The sequence below is a fragment of the Thermobia domestica genome, chromosome 15 (genome assembly GCF_964235325.1).
Source record: "Thermobia domestica chromosome 15, izTheDome1.hap1.1, whole genome shotgun sequence".
Lineage (NCBI taxonomy): Eukaryota > Metazoa > Arthropoda > Insecta > Zygentoma > Lepismatidae > Thermobia > Thermobia domestica.
In genome coordinates, this window is record NC_137468.1 from 157,297,648 (window position 1) to 157,313,817 (window position 16,170).

The following is a 16,170-nucleotide window of genomic DNA, read 5'->3' on the forward strand; positions in this document are numbered from 1 at the left end:
GAGAAAAAATAATACAAAGTGTTTATTGCTGATGAAACTATTTACACAATAAAAACGACGGTAAGTATAGTACATTTTAAAAGAATGTTAGATTTTGTTTTCATTGTTCATGTGTTGATAACATCACAACTGCCATATACTGTTCACTGATGATACTACTGCTGTTGATGTTGGTGATGAAACGTAGATAGAAGTCAATCTGTAGAATGAAGATGATGTCCATACACACGATGACGATCTTTTACTCTCTGAAATGAAAAAAATGAAAACAAACTTAAAATTTATTTTATCTATAATCATGAACAAATAAAACAACAAATAATAATACATACAAAAACATTATAATAAAGAAGAAGAAAAAGAAGAAATGGCTACCTGCAAATAATATGAAAAGAAAGTAATCAAAACAAACGAAGAAGAAGAATGAAGACATGATTACCTGTAAAAGTAAATACAGCAAGCGACGATCATTTTTTTCTGGAGTTGATGAGAAAGTGTAATGAAATTCATTTAAGGACTTTCCTTTAGCTTTGAAGCATAGGAAAAGATATGAATAATGACCACATAGGGACGATTTCACACTTTGAATTTGTTTATTATTAAATGTATAAGAAGTGGAATTTCTACGTAGAAATTGAATGTTGCATTACATATGGAGCAAATCCAAATGTATCGAAGTAGTGGGCGCGTCCGTCAGTATGAATATATACGGAAATCCAGTGTGTGCCAAGTTTGTTCGAGGGATCTGTATTTATGATGATAGCTGCAGGTAGTGGAACATGTGCTGGTAATTCATTGGCTGCATATACACCAACGAAATGATTGTGAAATAAAGAATTTGTTTGCAAAGCATTCAATAAATCTAGTGTAGAGGACATCATGTATAAAAATGCAGACATGTACATATATGATATGATATTTAAATAACGTACCTTTAAAAATCCATGATGATGTTCCTCTGATGATCCACTTCTAAGAGAGATTGGAATTCTCCATACACAATGCAGGAGATAGGTGCTGGTAGAGGCTTCGTAAAATGAACTTCCAGACGAACACAGCCATGACGTATTAGATTCCAATGCTGCACAGCGCTGGCTTCTCCATCTTGAGTAATGTCGAAAACAAAGATAGTGTATCCTTGAGGGAAGTCAAGGCGAGGAATATTGTTGCCATGATTGGAAAAGTGAATGCCTGATCCACAGAATAAGGTATGATATGAGGAAACATAGAGGTTGTTTTCGAAAATTGGTTGTAATGGTTTTGAAGGTACAGGTTTTCCATCAATGTATAGAGAGAAGAAATTGATGTCAAAATGTTTGAAATGAAATGGATTTGAAGTTATTGTTCCTGTATAGGCATCATTTTGTGTAAACGCCACAATCACTCGAGTTGGTAATACTCCCATAAATAAATTATCAATTGTTTTTGATTGAAGATCCTTTGGAATGACGAATGACTTCATTTGCACTCTTGTGAGAGGATATTTGGCTGTTGTTGATTGTAGAAGCTTGTTATGTGCTAGTTTTATTGTAGGACTAACATTAATCTTTTTAATATGTAAAGCAGCGTCTAAAATGTTCACTTTAGCCTCAACAGACGCATCGCTAGCGATGAGACAAAAGTTTGGCTTTGCAGGAATTAACTTGAGACGTAATTCTACTCCTTGGATTAAAAATTTATCTTGATTAAAAATATCACAATGAAGATGTCCAAGCATGTCGAATTTTGCACTTTTTTTTGTTAATTCATAACGTTGTTGAAATCCTTTATTACCACTAGATGTTGCATCCATATGTCCAGCAGTATCTTGAAACCAGAATGCACATTGAAGATGAGTATTTTTAGCAGAATCATCATAATTTAACAGTTTTTCAATGTATGATCGATATGGATGATTATGAGATGGAAATGAAATCAGTTTGTTATTTAAATACACTTCCACTTCACTGAACATAGAATTTAAAAAGTCATTAATAGGAGCCACAGCTTTATCACTTTCACCAAATGCTGATCCATCAGGCTTAACGATTTGAGCTTCGATGTAAAGAAGAGTATGTGGTAGATCTATGTATTCATCACTTGTTCCTGGGATGACAAACTCTATAGGAGCATTATCAGCTAGTGAACTGATTGGTTTGTATGTAACAACATGATTATCCAATATACTGGTTTGCGTTGGTTTTGTAGAAAAAAATATCTAGTTCACTTTTTACACACTCGCAGGATTGATGATGTAAGAAAGCCATAATGGTGATGATTTAATCAAAGATATCGTGTGATAACTTCCTCTTCTTATAAGACTGATTTTTCTTTGTTTTCTGTGTACGTTTCCTCTTGCCCTTCTTCTTCTTCTTGCGTTTGATGATGTGTAATGGTGAAGGGTTAAAGATGGAATGATGTGTAATTCTTCTTTTCCTTCGTTGATATCCAGATCCTAGCATAGATTTCAGTTTATTTTTTGCTTTGTCTTGCAAGACGGATCTCGCTTCACCCATTCGTTGATGAAAGGATTCGTTAATAGGTTGATTGTCGATGATGACATCAGTAATAACGTTTGCTCCAGATTTTAATAATTCCTTTCCTACTGTTTTAGCTCCTTGTTTTACTAGTGGCATGACAGAACGAAATAATCCTCCAAGGAAACTTCCAATACCATGTCCAACTTGATAAGGGGAGCCAACATAAACGTTTCCAGTTCCAGAAAGAGCTTGTTTTTGATAATATTGTAAATATGGATTATTCATATTTGTCGATGTTGACGCACTGGTCGAAAATGTAGTTTAACGCATACAGTTCCGAAAGTGAATGCCAGTGGAGAGCCTGTACTATCTCTTATATCTATTTTGATGTGTTCAAAATGCATCTTCTCTATAGGCACATAATGTGGCGGATTAAAAATTTCTATAACACTACTTCCAAATGTATGATTCACAGGATTCATATTTATGATACGTAATAATGGTGCTACTGTATCTCCAACAAATACAGATTGAATTATATCACAATACACATACATTGTAGATGGAAGTCCTAAACGTAAATTTGGAATGCTTTGGCCTTGTTGCATATCCTTTAAATCAACGCTTGGATCAAACCCCAACATCGCACTAACACTTGGTGATAATGCAACGTCTACATCTATGTCTTTATGAAGACGTCGTATAAAACAGGTATTACTCTCACGAGTATAAGAAATATGTAAATTTGTGAATCTGTTGTACGTATTTATTATCTTTATCAATTCTGATATGTCAGTGTAATAACGTACAGGAATAGTTATAAATTTCCATTCATCACTTTTTGCAGGTTTGTAAAAAATTTTATTATTTTCGTCATTAATATTTAATATTGAGTGAGAATAATGAATTTCAACAATAGCCACTTCCCACTTTTCATGGAATTCCATTCTTTGATGAAGTTTCGTAGTGTATGATGTTAAGGTGTTGTCAGGAAAATATTCCATAGAACTATTACTGGGAAGCGTAACGTAAAAATCTCCATCAGGTTCCATTGTACTTCTCGATCTTCTTTACGGATAATGCAGGTATCCAGGAATCGAAAGAAGAAGGATATCCTTTCCAATGAACAAGATATTCTTTTCTGCTGCCTTTTCTTCTTGTACGTATGATTTTATCTATGTAAAATGTCTTTGATAACGTCACAGGTTGTAATTCCTCTTTGTAAAACAATCCATCCAGTGGTTCCTTGTTTAAATCTTCAATTTCATGAACAGGTGGATCTCTTGGTATTATCTTCTTCACTTTAAATATTTCCCAAGTCCAATTTTGCATATATCCTTTATCAAATGTACGTTTAGTTTTACTAATTCGTACTGTATCACCAATCTTAAGATGTTTTGAGAAATTTGGATTCTTCTTCTTCTTCTTCTTCTTCTTCTTCTTTATTTTATTATCATATTGATTATGCCATACTTGTAATAGGTTATTTTGAGAAACATTTGCAGGTGACATCTTTATGCTTGAATGATAACATTCATTGTATGATTTCACAAGAAGAGGTAATACATTTAAATAATTATACGTTTGATACTTTGTAAAATACTTCCACATTTTTTCTTTTAGAGTTCTGTTAAAACGTTCTACAATACTAGCTTTTATATCAGGATTTTTAGTTGTAATATGTTTTATTTTGTGGTCCTCTAAGTACTTCTGTATTGTTTTATTAGTAAACTCACTTCCTTTATCTGTTCGGAATGTAATTGGTTTTCTGTCTTTGAACACAGTTTGCAATGCTTTTAAGACATCATTTGTACTTTTAGATTTTAATGGCACAGCCCATGCATATCGACTGAACACATCTATCACTGTAAGAATATAACGATATCCATCATTAAATTTATGAAGAGATTGAAGATCATTAATATCACTTTCCCACTCATCATCAATGTTATTCACTACATAGAAATCTCTTTTAAAACGACGACGTACAGGTTTGTGTAACGTATATGTTGTTTGTTGCAGTAACCATCTTCTTATACAATGTATAGGAATTTTCTTCTTTGTAGCTATCCACAATTTTTTAACAGTTGAAAACGAGGCAGGATGTGAAGGGTTGTAGTAAATCTTGCTTAACTGTTTGTTTACGGTTTCCACCTTGATCATACTGGACGTTTACAGGTACGTTTCCTTTTCCTTATAGGAGATATTACTTTTTCCTTTTCTTCTTCTTCTTCTTCTGCTTCTTCGTCGTCTTCTGGAAACGATTTCAGAGGTACTTTTTCCCTTGACGATGATGCTGTTGGTGATGCTTTAGTTTGTCGTAAAATATATGACAAACGTTTTGGATTTCCAATAAGTTCTTGAGGTGTGTTATTAGAAGATAAATAATTACAAAATTTCTCCCATCCCGGTGGATTTGTGTGTTTCCGGGGTCGCGACACATCAGAAATTAAATCTACAATGTGAGATCCTTCTAGTTTATCACCTCTGATGTAGACAGTTCCTTTATTATCCCACGTGATATTATCATCATGTTTCATTCTATGTATTAGTAATTCAGCTCTTTTACGAAACATTTTGGGTATAGATAATAATATTTCTTCTTCTACTTCAGGCTTCTCTGATTTAGTTGACGTAATTGAAAGTGTCACAGGTTCTTCTTGTTTTCGTATTAAATGTAAATATTTTTGAAGAATATTATTATACTGATTCCACTTTTCTTCATCACTAAGCGATGATAACTGTAAAATCTCTTGCATTTCTTGATCTAAATTAGATTCACGTTTCTCCAGGGCTGATGATGATGATGATGCTGGTGTTTGTATACGATTCAGAACTTCAGGTGGAACTAAAATCATCTTCTTTGCGTGTTCCATTGTACTAACGGAATAGTAAACTTGATAATGCACCAGTTAAAATAGGAGCTAATAATGCCGGTAGGAATCCACCCTGCTGCTGCACTAATAAATGCTTCTTCTTCTTTTGGATGGAGTTTCCTTTCTTCACAAGATATCGAAGCGTCCTCTTGTATCGCTTTAATCTTGCTTTCTGTGTCTTTGTAAGAGGTACATTCCCTTTTAATACATTATAACAACATTCACAAATACTTCGAATCACTGAAGAGTCTGCATTGGCCAGTATAGCTTTACGTAATTTAGGATTTGCTTTGCTCAGCGTACGAAGAAGATCTCCGTGTTTTACTCTTGGAGTCATATTGTCAGAATGAAGAAACACAGTTTAAAACAAAGATTATAAACACATCTTCTTCTTCTTCTATTTCGATGGAACATAAACGTAATGATAAATATCATCAGGAAAGATATTTGTTTGAAAACGAAGTTCATCTGGCGTATCCTGTTTTAAATCAATAAAGAAATATCCATATGGTAACTGTGTTGCGTCGTTGAAACTTTCTTGAAGAAATTTTGGATTCTCAGGAGTTAGTTGATAACTTAAATGTTTAATTTGTGATTTATCTCTTGGATTTTTAAATAATACGAGATAAGAACAATTCAAGCTCATATCTCTGCTTCCTTTTCCCTGATGAAATATGTTTTGTGTAATAAATAGTACACTAAGATTTCTATGATGAGAACCCTTTGTAAAGAAATCAACTATATTGCGGTTCACTTCACACATTTGATCATCAATAATAATAAGATGTGGTCCAGTTTCAGGTAAAAAGTCTTTTGTTCGAGGTAGTCCTTCAATAAATTGTACTTTTGTCGAAATTTCTCTGTATGCATTTTGCCATTCTGCATAGTACCAATAAATATGACGAAACGATGTATTAACCATACGTGATAAATTGGACAGGAATCGTATTACAAAGGAAGTTTTTCCACATCCACTTGGTCCGGCAACAATACATGAAAAGGGATGTTTCCACGTCGTGTCCATGTTAAAGAGTATGATTATTCTTTCCTTATACGTATATTTATAAAGGGCCTTATTACATTTCTCTTCTTCTTTTGTTGGAAGTAGTGTAGCCATATAGAAGAGTATCATATGAATTTGGTATTCTACGTCGTTTAATATAATTTATCTTGTAAATTTTTGTTTCGGGCATGCTGACGATAGTATGGTCTTTCCTGCGGCAAATTTTTTTCTCATTGGTAATTTTGACTTCCGTGGGACGAGATTCTTCTTCTTCCTCTACATCCTCTTCACTATCTACTATCATTTTCTTCATTACATCAAAATTTAGGTGTTTTGAAGATTCATAGTTTAATGAAAAGCCTCGTATCTTGCATACTTGAAACTTCTTCGTACTGGGATCAAAAATGCGTAAGCTGTAATTCTTCGGGCCCGCCGATACATATTCTGAAATATAGGCTTCTTTACCATATTCGAGGACTTCATTTGTTAAATCGCCTAAAAAGTCACCAGTTGGAATTGTACTTTCACCAGGTTTTTGCGTATAAATGACGGAATCAGTATCAAAATATAATACTCTTTCTTGTAGTTGATCTAAATATTTGTACAATTCTAATCTTGCTTGTGCTGTTGTGTATGCGGCTATGACAACATTTACTGTTGGTAGTGAAACAGGAACGTCATCGGTGTATTGCCAATATACATATAACATGTCATCATTTACTGGAAATATTTGATGAACATCTATATCATGAGATGTTAATTTCTCATATAAATCCTTGGATTTATTAATAATGCTGACATGACCCATGTTCTCACGTTGTCCAAATTTTCCCCAAAATGAATTTAGCATTAATTTAGCTAAACTTCTAAGTGCTGGATTATGTTTAATTTTGTTCTCATCTAGACGTATTCCTTCCTTTTCATAAAATTGCTGAATGTACTTCTTCTTTAATTCATCTGTTTCACACCATGATGGCCATCCACTAGCTTCTGTTTTTGCTTTCAGGAAGGCGTTTATGTATTCTGCAAATAAGCCGCCACTTTTTGTTTTTTCATCATATTGAACAACGTCATATGCCCATATTTCATGAATATCTATTATTTTGTATCCTTTTTCTAATGCCTTTCTTACTTCATCTGCTACCCATGTTCCATGTAGAACTCGGTCTTCATCGTTGTGATTACAAGATGACTGGTTTAATTCATCACAACATGTACGGCAGAGTGGAAACATCAATCTATCATTTGATTTATAAGGGAGGACAGGATGAAACAGTTGTTTTGGAGGCAAAATACTGAGCTTAACTAATCCTTCTACTTCTTCAATGGTGGGAATATTTGAATCTCCAGGCAGATAGATAGTAGGATGACGAATTGGAAACTTCTTAGTCTTAGAGATAAATGGATAAAGCGAAATAACATCTTTGTATTTTATGGTTTCTCCTTCAGATTCTTGTGCTTTATGATACAAACGTATGGCATTCACACGTCCTCCATAAAAAGCGTCACGAGGATTTAATGGTGTTTTCTTTGTATACGGATGATTACTAACATACTTCTTCATCTCTTCATTTCCTGCCAATTGTTTTTTAAATTCACAACCCCATATTTCATGCACTTCACAGCCAAAATCTTTTAATTTTTGGATTTTCTTCTTTGTTGCTTCATATCGAAATTCCATGGTATCTGTAGCATTGTTATAGATGGGTTTATCTCTGTCGTTAGGGTAACACTTGATACAGGCATGCGTCCAGCATCCCTCATACTCCCACACGTGTATTTTTCCTGTATTGGGTTCTGTCCATACACCATCTACTTTCATTGATGCTATTCGTTTTTCCTTACTACGTGCAGCATTCGTAATTTGGATGTTTCTGTTTTTTTTCTTCTCAAGCTATCCATTGTACTGCTTCAATTGATTGTACATCTCTCCATCGATATCCGTTCTTTGGTATGATACCAATTGTATTTTCCTTTAAGAAATTTCTACGATACACTAAATTACATGCACTGGCAATTGTAATACATTCAAGTAAGGGATTGACATTAGTTTCAGATTCAAATGTATTCATAAAGGAAATACAGGCTTGACGTAATACTTCGACATCCTGTACACAATACTTGATGAGTTCTTCTTTCATTTTAAAGGTGTCGTTTTGATGTTCGGTATACCATTCGAGAAACTTGCGTCTTTCGTCTACTTTCATAGTATCTGCTCCATAATATTTAATGTCTGGAAGCGGCCCTTCATAGGTTTGGTTCTCACGTCGATTAAAGAAGTGTGGGAAATATCCTTTGCACGATTGAAGCCCAAATGCAACACTTAATTTACTTAAGGGCATAGGAAGAAAGCTTAGTGAATCGATGAAGGTTACGTTTCCTATTTTAAGAGAGAGAATTTTTGCTCCATTCATGATTACTTCTGGCGTCCAATTCATCTTCTCAACCATGGTCTTAATGATGAAATGTGCGTCATATCCCTTTGAATTATGGGCAACACAGGTTACTGATTTAATGTTTGGTCGACGTTGTTGAAGATGTTTTAGAAAATCTTCTATTACATTTTCTCCGTCAAAAATATTTTCCCGCTTTCCACAAATGACACAATCATTCTTGATGTTGTTATCTTCATAACATTGATAACATACATGTTGACTAACCAAGACATTAGGTATGTGTTCATATATGTTTGCGTCCTCGTCTTCTATTTTCGTATCTTGTGTGCATTCAATATCATAAAACAGAATCATAGCTTTCTTCTCCATGATGATTTTTTCATTGGCTTTTTTCGATTTTCTTCTTTCATTCACTTTCATGTAACATTCATGATCGGATGGTACTATATCATAGCAAATGTTGCAATAAGTTTCTCCACATACGTGAGAACGTTTTTCTTTCACTACATAAATTTTCAAACACTGGGCACAACATTTCACAATGGAACATAAAGGCTTTCCATTTTGATACGGCTCTGATTTGTGATAGTCATAGCATGACTGGCCATAAAATTCTCGATTACAATCATTGCAGTAATATGGGTTTCTTTAAAGTCACATGGTGGCTTCTGATGACAACGAAAACATACAGCTGTACAATGTTTCAAATGTTCATGTTTGTTTTCATATTTCTTATGACAGCTTTCGCAATAATATCCACAGCTAAAACATGCTGTCAAGCTTTCTATGACGTTGTAGTGATTATCTATGAACAGTAAATTTAAAGCAGTTCTCTCGTTATCACCTGGTGGTGCTTCAAACATAACATCACTTCCTGAAAATCCCCTATACACTGTAATTTTATAATCCTTTAAATATTCCTGAAATTTACGAATTTCAGGAATTCCACCACCATGACTAAGATCTACACCGGCAGCTTCACACAGGTCTTCTGCTTCTTGCTGAATTAAATATTTATTTTGATGTTTAACGTATCTATTATATTGAGTTTGATTTCTTCCCTTGTATTTTTTCAGTCCTATGGCAACGACGATTGCATGTGCTAAACATTTTGTACCTGTATTCTTAACTGTGATAATACCACGTTTTGCCTTTACATAATCGTCGGTATTCATAACATGTTGTTTCAAACGTCCTTGTCCTCTCGGCATGCGTACATGATGAAAATTCACGATGCAATCTTCATTTATAAGAAAAGCCGCATTACTTTGCAGTACTTTCTCATAACTTGTCCATAGAACTTCTGCTGAGAGATTTCTTGCTTCTCTGAACGATAACCAAAACGGACGATGTCCTTCTCTCTCATTTGTGATTGTTATTCCTACGTAATCATGCTGGTCCACATTACGTAGTAAATAATCTATTAAATCCCGTAGACTTGCTTCAATTGCCGTAAAAGGGTTTTCATCTGCACGCACGGGGGCTAGACGGAATCGTAGCATTCTCCCTCCATATTGTATCTTCTGTATTGTCTTCTTCGTTCTTCTATTATATGAAATCTATTGTGTCCATCATTACGGTTGTTATTTCCGAATCCTACTTGTATATTTGAATTTCGTTGTGCTTGAAATACGGCTAGCAATTCGTCCATTCTTTTTTCTATGTCGTCTAAATCTACTTCCATTTCTTCGTGTTCTGTACTAGCCTCTGCTAATATTTCTATAATTGAGGGATATATTACTTCTTCTTCTTCTTTTCTGGGATCGGGAAACAAATTGTTAATCCAATTTTCTAGTTCATTCGTGTAAAACTTATCATCTTCTTCTTCTATCTTCATCTCTTCCTTATTGTAATCCTCTCCTATTATTTGGGAAAACGTGAGATTTAGCAGCTCTTCTTCATTTCTCCTTTCTTCGACGTCTTCTTCTGTTCCTTCTTGTAACCACTTTATAATTTCTTTAATACGGCCAGATGCTTCTTCTGTTATCGTTCTATTGCTAGCACTGTTCGATATTTGTAATAGTTCTTCTTCATCATATTCTTCTTTTTCTACTGGAATTTGAATTTCAATAGTTTCTCTTTCTTCTTCTTCTTCTTCTTCTTCTGTTGATGCTGATGCTGTTGCTGCTGCTGCTTCTTCTATTCTTTCTTCTATTTTCATTTGTTCTTCTCCGTCTTCTTCTTCTTGCATTTTTTCATAATGATCTATTTCCATTTCTTCTTTTGCGTCTTCTTCTTCTTCTTCTTCTTCTTCTTGCATTTCTTCTTCTTCTTCTTCTTCTTCTATCCCGATTATGTCATTTATTTCACTTAAAAGAACTTGCGTTTCGTTATTTACGTCCATTACCTCCTCTTCTTCTTCTTCAATGTCATTAATGAAGACCGTAATCTCCTTCAGTAAATCTTGCGTACTCTCTTTTGCCATTTTTCTTCCTCAGATGTATATACGTAATGCAATATATGTAAATGGTATATGTAATAGTATATGAATATGATATACAATAGTATATGTAATAGGATATATAAATCTTATTTAAACGGAATATATATGTATATAAATATTTTGAAAGGATATATAAGCGTTTAAAAGAATATACGAAAAAGTAAAAATGTGATATATAAGTAATTAAAAAGGAATAATAATAATATCAACAGGAATAGGGAAAAGGATTACACTTATCTTTATTTGTATGCAACCTAAAGTAAAAAAGAAATGAATTTTGTTACTTATAAATCAATATATATTAGATATATAAATATATACTATATAAGACAGAACTTTATGATGTCAATGAAATAATCTCTCATCATACCTTTTAAATATTTTTAACTTTTCTTCCTATTCCACGGGATGAGGAGTGAAACAAATGTATGCTCACAATCTCTTTCAAATGTATTGACTAATGAAGATATGTAGATTACACGGCCTTTTATACTTATTCTGTTTTAGAATTTTATCGTTAATTTTAGTGAACGCGAAATCCGCATTTCCTCCTCCTCCTCTCTACACGTCTTTCTTTTATACTGTCATTAATTTTAGGGACCACAAATTCAATGCTATCTTTTTTACAACTTAACGAAAAGATGCTATTGACTTTCCCCGGAAAACCGTTCCTACATGTGTCTTACTTGTCTTATTCATATGCTCCCCTTAACGTGTGAATGAGGGAGGGAAGACATTTTAAACTAAAAGATTTCATCTCTTTTTCTTACGTGATACAGCGTTCATCTTTAGTGCACGGGAAGTCACAGGTTGGAATCCTGTCACGATATGGAATCAACACTAGGAAAACTATGGAATCGATACTAATATTGTTTATTTTATATTATTTTACGTGTAAGAATACCACCCCCGGGAGCCCACAACTTTTTACCCCTTAGATGTCATGTTACTGATTTCAAAGTGTCTTTATTGAATACAACACCTTCGAAAACTATAGAATCGATACTAATATTGTTTATTTTAAATTATTTTAGTGTATGAATATCACCCCCGGGAGCTCCCCCACTTTTTACCCCTTAGATGTCATGTTACTGTTTTCAAAGTGTCTTTATTAAATACAACACCTTCGAAAACTATGGAATCGATACTAATATTGTTTATTTTAAATTATTTTACGTGTATGAATATCACCCCCCGGGAGCTCACCACTTTTTACCCCTTAGATGTCATGTTACTGTTTTCAAAGTGTCTTTATTGAATACAACACCTTCGAAAACTATGGAATCGATACTAATATTGTTTATTTTAAATTATTTTACGTGTATGAATATCACCCCCCGGGAGCTCACCACTTTTACCCCTTAGATGTCATGTTACTGTTTTCAAAGTGTCTTTATTGAATACAACACCTTCGAAAACTATGGAATCGATACTAATATTGTTTATTTTAAAATGTTTTACGTGTATGAATATTACCCCCGGGAGCTCACCACTTTTTACCCCTTAGATGTCATGTTACTGTTTTCAAAGTGTCTTTATTGAATACAACACCTTCGAAAACTATGGAATCGATACTAATACTGTTTATTTTAAATTATTTTACGTGTATGAATATCACCCCCGGGAGCTCACCACTTTTTACCCCTTAGATGTCATGTTACTGTTTTCAAAATGTCTTTATTAAATACAACACCTTCGAAAACTATGGAATCGATACTAATATTGTTTATTTTAAATTATTTTACGTGTATGAATATCACCCCCGGGAGCTCACCACTTTTACCCCTTAGATGTCATGTTACTGTTTTCAAAGTGTCTTTATTGAATACAACACCTTCGAAAACTATGGAATCGATACTAATATTGTTTATTTTAAAATGTTTTACGTGTATGAATATTACCCCCGGGAGCTCACCACTTTTTACCCCTTAGATGTCATGTTACTGTTTTCAAAGTGTCTTTGTTGAATACAACACCTTCGAAAACTATGGAATCGATACTAATACTGTTTATTTTAAATTATTTTACGTGTATGAATATCACCCCCGGGAGCTCACCACTTTTTTTTACCCCTTAGATGTCATGTTACTGTTTTCAAAGTGTCTTTATTGAATACAACACCTTCGAAAACTATGGAATCGATACTAATATTGTTTATTTTAAAATATTTTACGTGTATGAATATTACCCCCCAGGGAGCCCCTCGACAAGTGAACTTTATGTTAGATAATATTATTACATGAGTACTGTACTTTGATCTAAGGGAATATTTTAACTACTTTCGTCCTTTTAAAGTAATATCACTTACAGCTTAGACTATAATATGGAGAAAACTGTACAAAGTTCAACTTCCTAGATTAACTTAAAGAAATGGAGAAAGTTTCTCTTATTTGAGAATAGACAATTGATTTAACTTGAAGATTTGTGCGCATGTTGAAATCGTGGGGTGCTGTGGATCAGTGGTAAAGCGTTCACCTCCGGTGATTGGGGTCCCTGGTTCGATCCTAACTCTCGTCGTGTGGACTTTGTGGTGCATATAGCCTCGCTGCTGAACGGAACGTTAAACTCAAAAATCAATCAACATCATGTGTACATGGGTAACGACATCCGAGATGAATAGGCAACACTAGTTTTGTCAAGTTTTAGATCTCAAACACTGTTTTAATATTACCTAAAACACACACACACACACACACATACATATCTTCGCTTCGTGTTGTCTGAAACCATGACCTAAGATAATGTTGACGCGACAGCTGGAGAACAACATTGAAATACAAAACATGTTCTGTTATCTTATTTTTCTGCTCTTTCCAAGTAGACAGTGCAGATACAGAAACTCTCTCAGTTCGTTGACTTATGTATGTTTATTTAACCTTAGATTTCACTCTTATTAACATTAGAAAATTATGAAATTAACTTCAGTGCCTCAGTGGTAGAGTGTTCACCTCTGGTGCATGAGGTCCCGTGTTCAAATCACATGTCTTTTTTCTATATACTTGTCATTAATTTTAGCGACCACAAATTCCCTGCTTCCTTTACAACTTAACGAAAAGATGCTATTGACTGTCCCCGGAAAACCGTCCTTATCATTTCATTTTAACGTTCCAGAGGGCACGGTGGCTCAGTGGTAGAGCGTTCACCTCAAGTGCTTGGGTCCCTGATTCGATCCCAGTTCGTGCCCTATGAACTTTGTGGTGGACAAACATCGTATGCGTGGATTTCCCTTCGGAGTTCACCAGTTTCCTTCCACTTTCTTCATTACATCATTTCATTCATTTTTTCATTATCACCTCTCCTTCATTAGCCTAGTAGACGTAACCGTAGGACGTAAAACTCGGTGGACAAACACCTTGTACGTGAATTTAATCCAACATTTCATTCATTCATTTCTCATCACCATCGACCCGGCTGGAGCTCATGTGATTCGGATTCCACGTTAATCAGTAGGTCCACGTCTCATGTAGCCTCGCTGCAGAAAGGGACGCTAAACTAAAATCAACTCAACTCAACAACTCATCATCACCGTCTGCATTAGCATAGCCGACATAACTGTAAGACGTAAAACTTAGTGGTTCGGATTCCACGTTAATCAGTAGGTCCACGTCTCATATAGCCTCGCTGCTGAAAGGGACACTAAACTAAAATCAACTCAACTCATCACCACCGTCTACATTAGCATAGCCGACATAGAAAGACAGACAGACCTTGTTGGCTTTATTGTTGGACGTAAAACTCTTCATTGTTCAAAAGATTTCATTTACAGACAGAAAGACAGACAGGTATACATCATATTATCAAAATTAAAACACCAAGTCTACAGACACTTCTTGCGTCAATTGCAATGCGAGCCAGAAAACATTCAAGAATTCCATCTTATCATTTTCTTAGAAGCATCATCCAAGCTCTCTTATAGATATGTGTTTTTAACTAGGTCAGTCTTGTTATCTCGTTGCAATACGAAGAATTTCATCTTATCTTTTTCTCAGAAATCAACGTTCAGTATCATACAAACTCGCTTTCTCTATCGAACACGGCAAACGCGAAGTAAATACATTGTCTAAAGTACATTTATAGTTAAATGAAAACCTAACATATTGTTTTATTCTTTCAGGAATAATCATAGACCGTAATATTTTTAATAATATATTTTTTTACTTACCTATTTTAATAAAATCGTCTGATGATAACACTTATTCTCAGCTTTAGGCATCCAACGGATCAACCACGTACAAAGACACACACACACACACTCACTCACTATTACAAATATGAAGTGAAAGTTTTTACGCGGAAGAGGATCGACACACACTTTACTCTTCTAACTCTGAATCACAAATGTTCTCTGTATACACACACACACACACACGTGTTTGTCTTAGAGAAACATGTTTCAACAAGTTCGATCATGCCGACCATAATCGAAAACATATCTCGTTACGATTTCAATACATAAGATAATATCTTTCACATCAAGACTTGAGAAAGTCATGTTTCATTTTGTTTACACAGGTATCTATATGGGACTGTATTTCAATTCTAAATTTCGTTGACGTAGTTTTTTCTGCTATGGGAATATATTATATTGGAATTTCTCGTCACGACTTAGCAGCAAATTCATTTGGCATAATCTGATCTTTAATTTCTCTACATAAGTGATTTTAATTACTTGTTATAACAGACATCATCATGTGAATATTCATATAACACATTTCACATTCTACGATTTAAACAATATGATATGCTATGAGAAGCTACCGTTATTAGAATCCATTCGCAGAAGGTCTGGGGGGAGGAGTGTATAGGTATGTGTTTCGTTATGAGACTCATATACGGTTCCTTGTCTCACGTCTTTAAAAAAATTGTGAAATACAATATTTACCTTAGCAACTAAGTCAATTTCGTGAGAAGCTTTGATCATTTGACTATCACGTCTTCTACAGACACTTTGTGAGAATAGGGCCAAGGGGCTAATCAACACGATTTTGCATGG